General features: G+C 40.0%; 1 protein-coding gene across 1 annotated transcript in view; it reads right to left on the bottom strand.

Annotated features, from left to right (window-relative positions):
* Window positions 1-8,583, bottom strand: part of LOC307013659 (uncharacterized protein) — a 467,775-nt gene that overhangs the window by 78,112 nt on the left and 381,080 nt on the right. The gene's annotated exons all lie outside the window — the stretch shown is intronic.

The raw sequence follows: 8,583 nt of genomic DNA, 5'->3' as shown, positions 1-8,583 counted from the left end.
ATCATCCCAAACAATTTGTGCTTCACTTGGAGGCTGTCTGAAGGTGTAAACAGGTCTCAGATGGACTTGGTATCACATTAAGAACGATAGTCAGAAATAAGTCTGGCAACAATAGCTGGTTTAAATAATTTATTGGAGCTCGCAATGTTTTGAAGAGACATCCCCTGTCAACTCATTTTTCTTTTTGTAGTCCTCGCTGTTCGCGTCCGGATATCTCCATCGTAACCACAACCTCACACACTGGTACTGAATGTGTATCAAAGTCTTCCTACCGAGCCAATTATACCAAAAGATGTATGTAAACGACAGAAGAAGTGATCGAAATGTGTATTTCAGTCGAACGCCACGCCCCCCACCTCTGTAAACCGGTTGATCGGGGAGTTAATCCGGAGCACCGGCCTGGCCAAAACAACTGGATGGCCCACCTGCCACAATGTAGGTGTTTTGTGATGTTGTAGCGCAGGGCCGGCCCTAGACTTTTGGGGGCCCTAAGCGAGCTTTGGCTTGGGGGCCCCCCTCACTCTAGCGTGTTCTCACTACACACAACACGGAACCAACTTTTTTCTTATGATGTTAGCATAAGCACACATATTGTATACATAAGCATGTAAACACCGTGGACCTAACCTCCTCTAGGGGGGTCCTCACCTCCTCTAGGGGGGTCCGGGGGCATGCTCCCCCTGGATCTTTTTTTTGTTTTAATATTGAAGTTAAAAGCATCAATCTGGTGCACTTTGATAGCAAAATTAAGAGATCTATGGATACATCTCTCAACACCCATATGAAACAGAACTGTAAACAGATTTTTCTTTTTGGATATTTTACAAATCACTTAAACTGTATTCTTGTTTTGTCATATAGTATTTCATAACTGTTTTTCATTTATTCTCTCTGGCTGTCCACCTCATAATGTTCACATAGAAACTAGCTGTCAATAGGAATATCATTCAGAAGAATTATAATTTCTTGCAAAAATCTGTCACAAAAAGAGGTTGCACATTTAAATGCAGGTGTTGTTATGGCAACGTCAGTGGCCAAACAGCAACATTTACTGCTGCAAATACGTTCAAACATGCTGTTGACACACAGTGGCAACTATGCCACCATTTCAGCTGACTTTTTCTCAGAAATACTGTAACATAACATCCATGTATTTCAGTGCTAGGTTGATGCTTAGCTAAGCTAACTATGAAACACTTTAACTGACAGGACTCCGGATCAACTGTGTACTGTAAGGTAGCTTCTAGCTTCATGTCGAACAGTAAGTCAACATTTCCCAGAGAGCTTTCTTTGAAACGCTAAAAAACACAACATTTAGATTGTATGACAAAGTGTTTATATAATATCTGGCTAGCTATAGCTACTTGCTAACGGTTTAGCTTACCCCCGCGATTCAAAGTAACGTCAACGTAGCTGTAATTTATGCTTTGCTTACATGTTCGCATAACTTGGAAGTTTACTGACATTTACATACCTTGTGTACCTGGCTCAAGTGGTGGCTCTGGGGTTGTTGAGCCACCATGAATTGTCGTCTTTTTTAAGAAAATGTTTTCTTATGTCCATCTTCAAAAACTCTGAGTCCGACTGACAGTTTATTTTAAACATTGTCACAGCTCACAGGATAGGTACCTGTCAGCCAATAAGACAGATGTTATTTCCATTTAACTCTCTGGTTGGTCTGGTGTCTTGCCTCTGTTGCATTCAGTGAACACGGGAAATTACAATCCTCCCATCCTCTCATGATGAGGTTCAGGTAAAGCACGGTTAATGTATTATATTATTGACTCAATAATATAATACATGACTTTGAGAGTAGGCAATCTACGCATATTAACACAATTAGTTAAACGTACTTATCACGGCGACTGTGTACTGTTTTTTCTTTGTATATATATATTAAAAAAAAATGTTTTTTGCTAGGGGGCCCCTTAGTGGCTGCGGGGCCCTAAGCGGCCGCTTATGTCGCTTAATGGGTCGGGCCGGCTCTGTTGTAGCGCACTCGGCCCTCATAGAGGGTAGCTGTAATTTTGAGAGACTACGCATTTAATGTTTAGTGTTTTGATTTTAGTTTATTTGATTTTAAATAATGATAAATATTTTTTACCAGTATATTTGTGCAGAACTTCACCCATCCACCTTGCGTGTCAGACTTTTGACATAAACAGGCTAACTATGGAATCAATAAAACCGCATCATATCCATTAGAGGTCTGTAACGACAGGAGATGGGCCGCACTATAGGATGACATTTTTGATGAAAGGATCAGCCAATACACTGAGCTAATAGAGAACCGCAGTGACGCGTCGTAAAACCCGGAAGTAAGTTAGCATTTTTAGCACTTCCGGTTCCTTCGTCAAAAAGCAATGCATTTTTTCCATAGGGTTTTGGAAAATAGCTCGAAATAAGGTCTGTGGTTGACACAAATTTAAGAGATAAATCACGTTTTGTTCTACGACATTAAATACATCAGCAGTGACCCCACTGGTGATTTTTGAAGAGTTTACGTGTCTGAAAAACGATGGTTGTTACCGAGTGGCTGAATAGGACTACAGAAATTGTCGAGGCCGTTGTACGTCATTACGCCTAACACGTAAACACTCCCGCTAAGTTTGTTTTCCCCTGTGTTCTGTTTGAAAGCAAGTACCTGCCTATCTTTAGTATCTGTATATCTATATCTGACCATTAGAATCTGTATTTTTGAAATTTTCGTTTTTAACACCGTAGTTTTACAAATTATAGAATAATTAATTACCAGTGTTTTCCAATTTTACTCGGCAGTTCGTTTCGTTAGCTAACGTTTGCTAAAGCTAGCGCTACTAGTTAGCTACGCAATGGTTTGTTGCTTTGCTCCGGGTTGCAGCCACAGGTCTTCGCATGAAACGTGCTTGTCCTATCGTTTCCCGGCCAATGTTTTCCAAAGGAGAGTCTGGATTCGTGCCATGAGGTAAGCTGACGTTACATTTTTGTCCATGTCACGGTGAAATGTAAATGATGGGTAGTGACTGTATCGCCGTTTTAGAGATGGCGCTGCTGAAAAGAGCGCAACATAAGTAAAGATAATGAATACATCCTATTAAAACCTGTGTGGCTTATATGATAAGTCTAATTAGTACAAGCAGCATAACGTTTCACCATGTAACTAAAGATTGTAGTCTCGGAAATCAGTTTGACATATTGAACTGAAATAACAAATCACCTCTGGCTGGCAGAGAACTCTCTGCTCCATAGCTTCTCTTGGACGTAAAATCACATGTACATTTTACATTTATATTCAATTTAATATTCCATCCCTCACATACTTTTGTATATATAATAACTTATATTTTGTTTTTCTTGTTATGCTGCTGCAACACAAACATTTCCCAAATTGGGATCAATACAGTAATATCTTATCTTAATTAATTAAGAAATATAACTATTATAATTAGTGTAGCAGCTGACACCTATTTTCAATATGGATTAACCTACCATTTATTTCTTTAGTTCAATTTTCATCTATAAAAATGTCAAAATAGTGAAAATGTTCACGAGACTTATCGAAGTGCAAGGTTATATCTTTAGATGTTTTGTTTTAGCCTATGTACTGTATGTCTTAATGCTCTTATATGTGACGGTGTGACCTCACGCAGGCTGAATGTTTCTCCTTCCTTACTGACACAGAAGCCCTTGATTTGCAATTTCACTAATTGTCATTTCCCTGGCTCCGTAGGGACACTTTACCTCCAGCACAGCGGAAGACCCTACCAGACCATCTGGAGATGCCCCCAACAATCCTGATTGGGAGAGCCACAAATCTGACTCATGGACCTGCATCTGGGTTGCAGTGTTGAATGCCCTGACGCCCTCACATTCATTCATAGTCCCCCACTGTACAGACAAAACACCATCAAGGGCCTGTTGTTGCCCTAGCACCCTAGCAATAAAGGAAGCAGTCACACGCTTTGACCTCAGGACAGAACCAAAGTTGCTGGCAGTCAACCTTCCTTTCCTGAACAAATGCCAGTTTGGGTTGGTTCGCTGACCAGTGGTAGCCACCTGAATTGCCCTCTGTTGCTCTTCAGACAATGCTATGCTTGCCACAATTGCCTCAGGTCCCTGATGCCCAACAGATTTGATCATTTCAGGAACAGTAAGTGTTTCCAAGCTGTAGTGTTCCTCTTCTGGCTCGGGGGAGAGAAGCCAAGAAATTACTGAGAACCTGCCCCCGAGTCTGTCCCTCAGCCAGTCACGATCTTCGGAGGTGGGCTCTCTTGTCAGCGGGTTAAATTAGTTATTGGTTGGAGGAAATAGCTCCTCCACTGAATGCGTACGTTTAGCTGCCTTTAGCTTCTTCCACTGACAGGGGGTGTCAGTGCAGCTGAAATTGTTGATGGCAAAGATGGCTCATGCAGCCGCATGACTGCATTTCCATTCTCCACATGGGCATTCACATTTTGTGGAGAGAATTCCCTCTTCTCCTGTAGATACCTGTGGTGGTGGGATTGTTTTATTATTTAAAATATATTTACATTTGTCATGCCTTCCCAATTATCCCTTTAATTGTTTATAGCCTACTGTATGTTTATTTCATGGATATTTCTGTGTTTTCTGGTGTGTAACATTTGTAATCTTGGGGCCTCTTCTCTTTAACGTCTACATGCTACCACTGGCTCAGATAATGAAGAACAACAAAATAAGTTACCATAGCTATGCAGATGACACACAAATGTACGTAACCATTTCACCAGGAGACTATGCTCCAATTCAAACACTGAGTAAGTGCATTGACTGGATGTGTCAGAACGTTCTCCAATTAAACAAAGATAAAACTGAGGTAATGGTTTTTGGAGCCAAGGCAGAACGTTTAAAAGTTAGCGCTGAGCTTCAGCCTGCAATGTTCAAAACATCAGATCAAGCCAGAAATCTAGGTGTAGTCATGGACTCTGACCTGAGTTTCAACAGTCACTATAAAACAGTTACTAAATCAGCTTACTATCACCTAAAGAACATATCTAGGATTAAAAGACTAATGTCACAGCAGGATTTGGAAAAACGTGTCCATGCTTTTATCTTCAGTAGACTCGACTACTGCAATGGTGTCTTCACAGGTCTCACTAAAAAATCTATTAGAAAGCTGCAGCTGATTCAGAACGCCGCTCCTCGAGTCCTTACGAACACTAAGAAATTGGATCACATCGCTCCAGTTCTGAAGTCTTTACACTGGCTTCCTGTGTGTCAAAGAATAGATTTCAAAATACTGCTGCTGGTTTATAAAGCACTGAATGGTTTAGGACCAAAATACATTTCTGACCTTCTGCTAAATTATGAACCATCCAGATCTCTCAGGTCTTCAGGGACCGGTCAGCTTTCTGTCCCCAGAGTCAGAACTAAACATGGTAAAGCAGCGTTCAGTTATTATGCTCCAAATATCTGGAACAAACTCCCAGAAACTTGCAGGTCCGCTGCAACTCTTACTACTTTTAAATTCAGGCTGAATACTTTTCTTTTTGTCACTGCTTTTAATTGAACTATTCATATCTTAGACTGCACTGTAACTTTTATCCATGTATTTTTTCTTTTAATGTTTATTTTATTAGCTTTTCTTTTTAATGACTGATTTTAAATGCCATTTTCTTAATGTCTTTCATTTTTTGTAAAGCACTTTGAATTGCCTTGTGTTGAAAAGTGCTATATAAATAAACTTGCCTTGCCTTGCCTAATAAAGATTTCATGTGACACATAAAATGGATTTGTTGATGGGAATTAATGTGAATAAATGAACTATAGGTTAACGGTACTCTTGCTATCACTACTCACCGACACTATAAACCTTGTCCCTCATGCTAGCCCTGACAACACCGGTAAGCACACCTTCATCTAGGCTGCACTGTTACGTGTCCTGACTTGTAGTGTTTCTCTCCTCGATCTACACTCTTCTTGTCATCTTTGTAAAACGATATCAGACTGGTAATTGACACAGCCATGACTTCTAGTTAAATTCAGTGTGGCTAAAATGAAAAGCTTTGTTAAAATATGCAAGCACGCGAAAGTCAAAGTCAGCTTTATTGTCAAAAATTCTACATGGGTTATACATCCAGAAATCTCAAAATCTCGTTTCCCACAGTGTGACATGTATACTTAAAACAAAACAAAAACGGCCTAGATAAACGTGGTATACATTAAACAAAACAAAAAGGGCCTAGATAACCGGGGTATACAGTTTAAAATGTTAATATATTGAAAGTGCTCAAAGTGCAGTTTCAGTGCAAGTCAGTTGAGACGATCTTAAGTTGGCGTGACGTTGAAGTCGTGCGACCCTGCTGCTGTACTGGCTTGTAGTTCGTTTATAGCATAAAGTTAGTATTTCGCTTTTGGCGACTAGATTTATGATTAAAAAATTATAAAAGTAGGGACATGTGGAGATTATCCAGCTGAACAAAACGTGATCCCTCTCTTAAATGTCTGTCAACCACAGACCTTATTTCGAGCTATTTTCCAAAATCCTATGGAGAATTTGCATTGGTTTTTCACGAAGGAACCGGAAGAAGTTTACTTCCGGGTTTTACGATGCGTCACTGCGGTTCTCTATACCGGTGCACGCCCCCCCTTCTTCCCACATGTTTGATTTTCATTAAAAATTTAAAATAAAAAATATATATATTTAAAAATATATATATATATATATTTTTTTTTTAATGAACAAGGTAAATATTATATAGTTGGTATAAGTAAAATGTATAATCTACAATAAAATCTAATTTAAAATTGTTTTACGATGTCTAAAGTTACTGATAAGTCACATGTTTCCTGCCTGGCCACAGCGTGTATCATTACCTTTTCTCGTCCGGGCGGTAGAAAGGAGCCCTCAGCCAGAGCAGCAGCAGCCAACAAGCTGACTGTTGCTATCTGTATATCCGCCAAATCATAATTTCAGCCAATCAGCGTTGTCAGATCTGATGCTCAAAGGGCGCCCTGTCAGCGCACTGGCCTGTTTGTCTGTGAGTTATTTGGACTCGTATCCAAGGTGACGCTACAGTAGTTGTCGAGGATGGCTGGGTCTGCTGGAGACTCCGATGCAAGTGGATCGCCGGAGCTGTAGATTAACATTTACATGCTTATTGTAGTTGTAAGGGCAATGCCTGTAGCACCATGGAGCATATGTGTGGGCTGGACCTGTATTTTACAGGAAAGGAGTGAGCAGAGGGTGGAGTTGTCAATTCTTGTTCAGTTTTCATCTTCCTCACCCTCTCAAACTTTGAGTTGCGCGCGCTGCTAAAGAGACGCGCTACCATGGAAACCAAACAATGGTGTAGCTGTATTAAAGTCCGAGTGGAAACAGTCGTGAGTAAATTTGATTTTGTCAGAAATCGGGAGAAATGCGGGAGAAATATGACCCCGGGAGGAAACCGGGAGAGGGCAATGAAATCGGAAGTCTCCCGCGAAAATCGGGAGGGTTGGCAAGTATGCCACACACACACACACACACACACACACACACACACACACACACACACACACACACACACACACACACACACACACACACACACACACACACACACACACAATGTTCGTATTTAGTCTCCTGATTTTAAGGGGAGAGGGAAGAGAAAAGCTCTCTCTCGCAGTGTCGGCCGAGCAGCAGAGACTCCATAAGGCTCCGTCGCCTGACTATATATCTCATTTGGCTCTTCCTCTTCAATGGCGGCTGTGGCGTAATCTTCCGGCCTCCTTTCACCAATGTCCGATATCACACATAACAGAGGATTTTGACATTGTACATTCAATACATAACTAAACACGCCTTTTCTCCTCCTTATCTCTTTCATGACTTTTCATTTGATACATTTTAACGGCTCTAATCAATACTTTAACAATACTGGAAATACTTTATGGCAGTTTTCATTTACGGTAGTCCCGGATGTTGTCATATGCTACCCACGTCTGTAAACAAAACTTATTACAATAAACTGTACCTTTATTTAATATTCAGCAATAATAATATCTCAACGTTTATAGATGTATTGTAAAATCAGTAGGTTTCAGTGTGCATCACTCTGTGTCATTTCACTTCGAAATTCACCTCTATAGGGAAAGGAATATTAGCCACATGCTAAATGCTAACCGGAGATGAAGGATTTTCAGAATAAAAGCTTGACATCAGACATTTTGCGCGAGAACTCCTGGTTTTTCAGTATAAAACGGCATTTAAACTGACGGTATGTTTAAACTAAATTATGCCATAAAACATTGATTTAAATTTTTAACACATGTACCAATGGCTACAGTATTACTCCTCCATTCATTGATGTGACTACTATATTTCAAAGTCAAAGTACTGATTATGGCTCTTTTGCCCAGTTACTTCTATTCTCACATAGCCATAATTTGATGTTTCTGATGCATTTATTCATTAATTATTTAATATTGTATTGATTTGGAATCTATGACAGAGGACTCCCAATCTGCACTGAAAAATGTGTGCAATGTAAAGATCTGGGCATATTTTAGAAATTCTGACTTAAAATGGTTTTACAATCGAGCGCCTAATTCCCATAATGGTTATGTCTGGTTTATTTATCAAAACCAATACATTGTGATTAC

This window comes from Notothenia rossii (assembly GCF_949606895.1).
Source record: "Notothenia rossii genome assembly, chromosome: 7".
NCBI classification, from domain to species: domain Eukaryota; kingdom Metazoa; phylum Chordata; class Actinopteri; order Perciformes; family Nototheniidae; genus Notothenia; species Notothenia rossii.
Note: the sequence above shows the minus strand (reverse complement) of the source record. Positions and strands in the feature narration are given on the sequence as shown.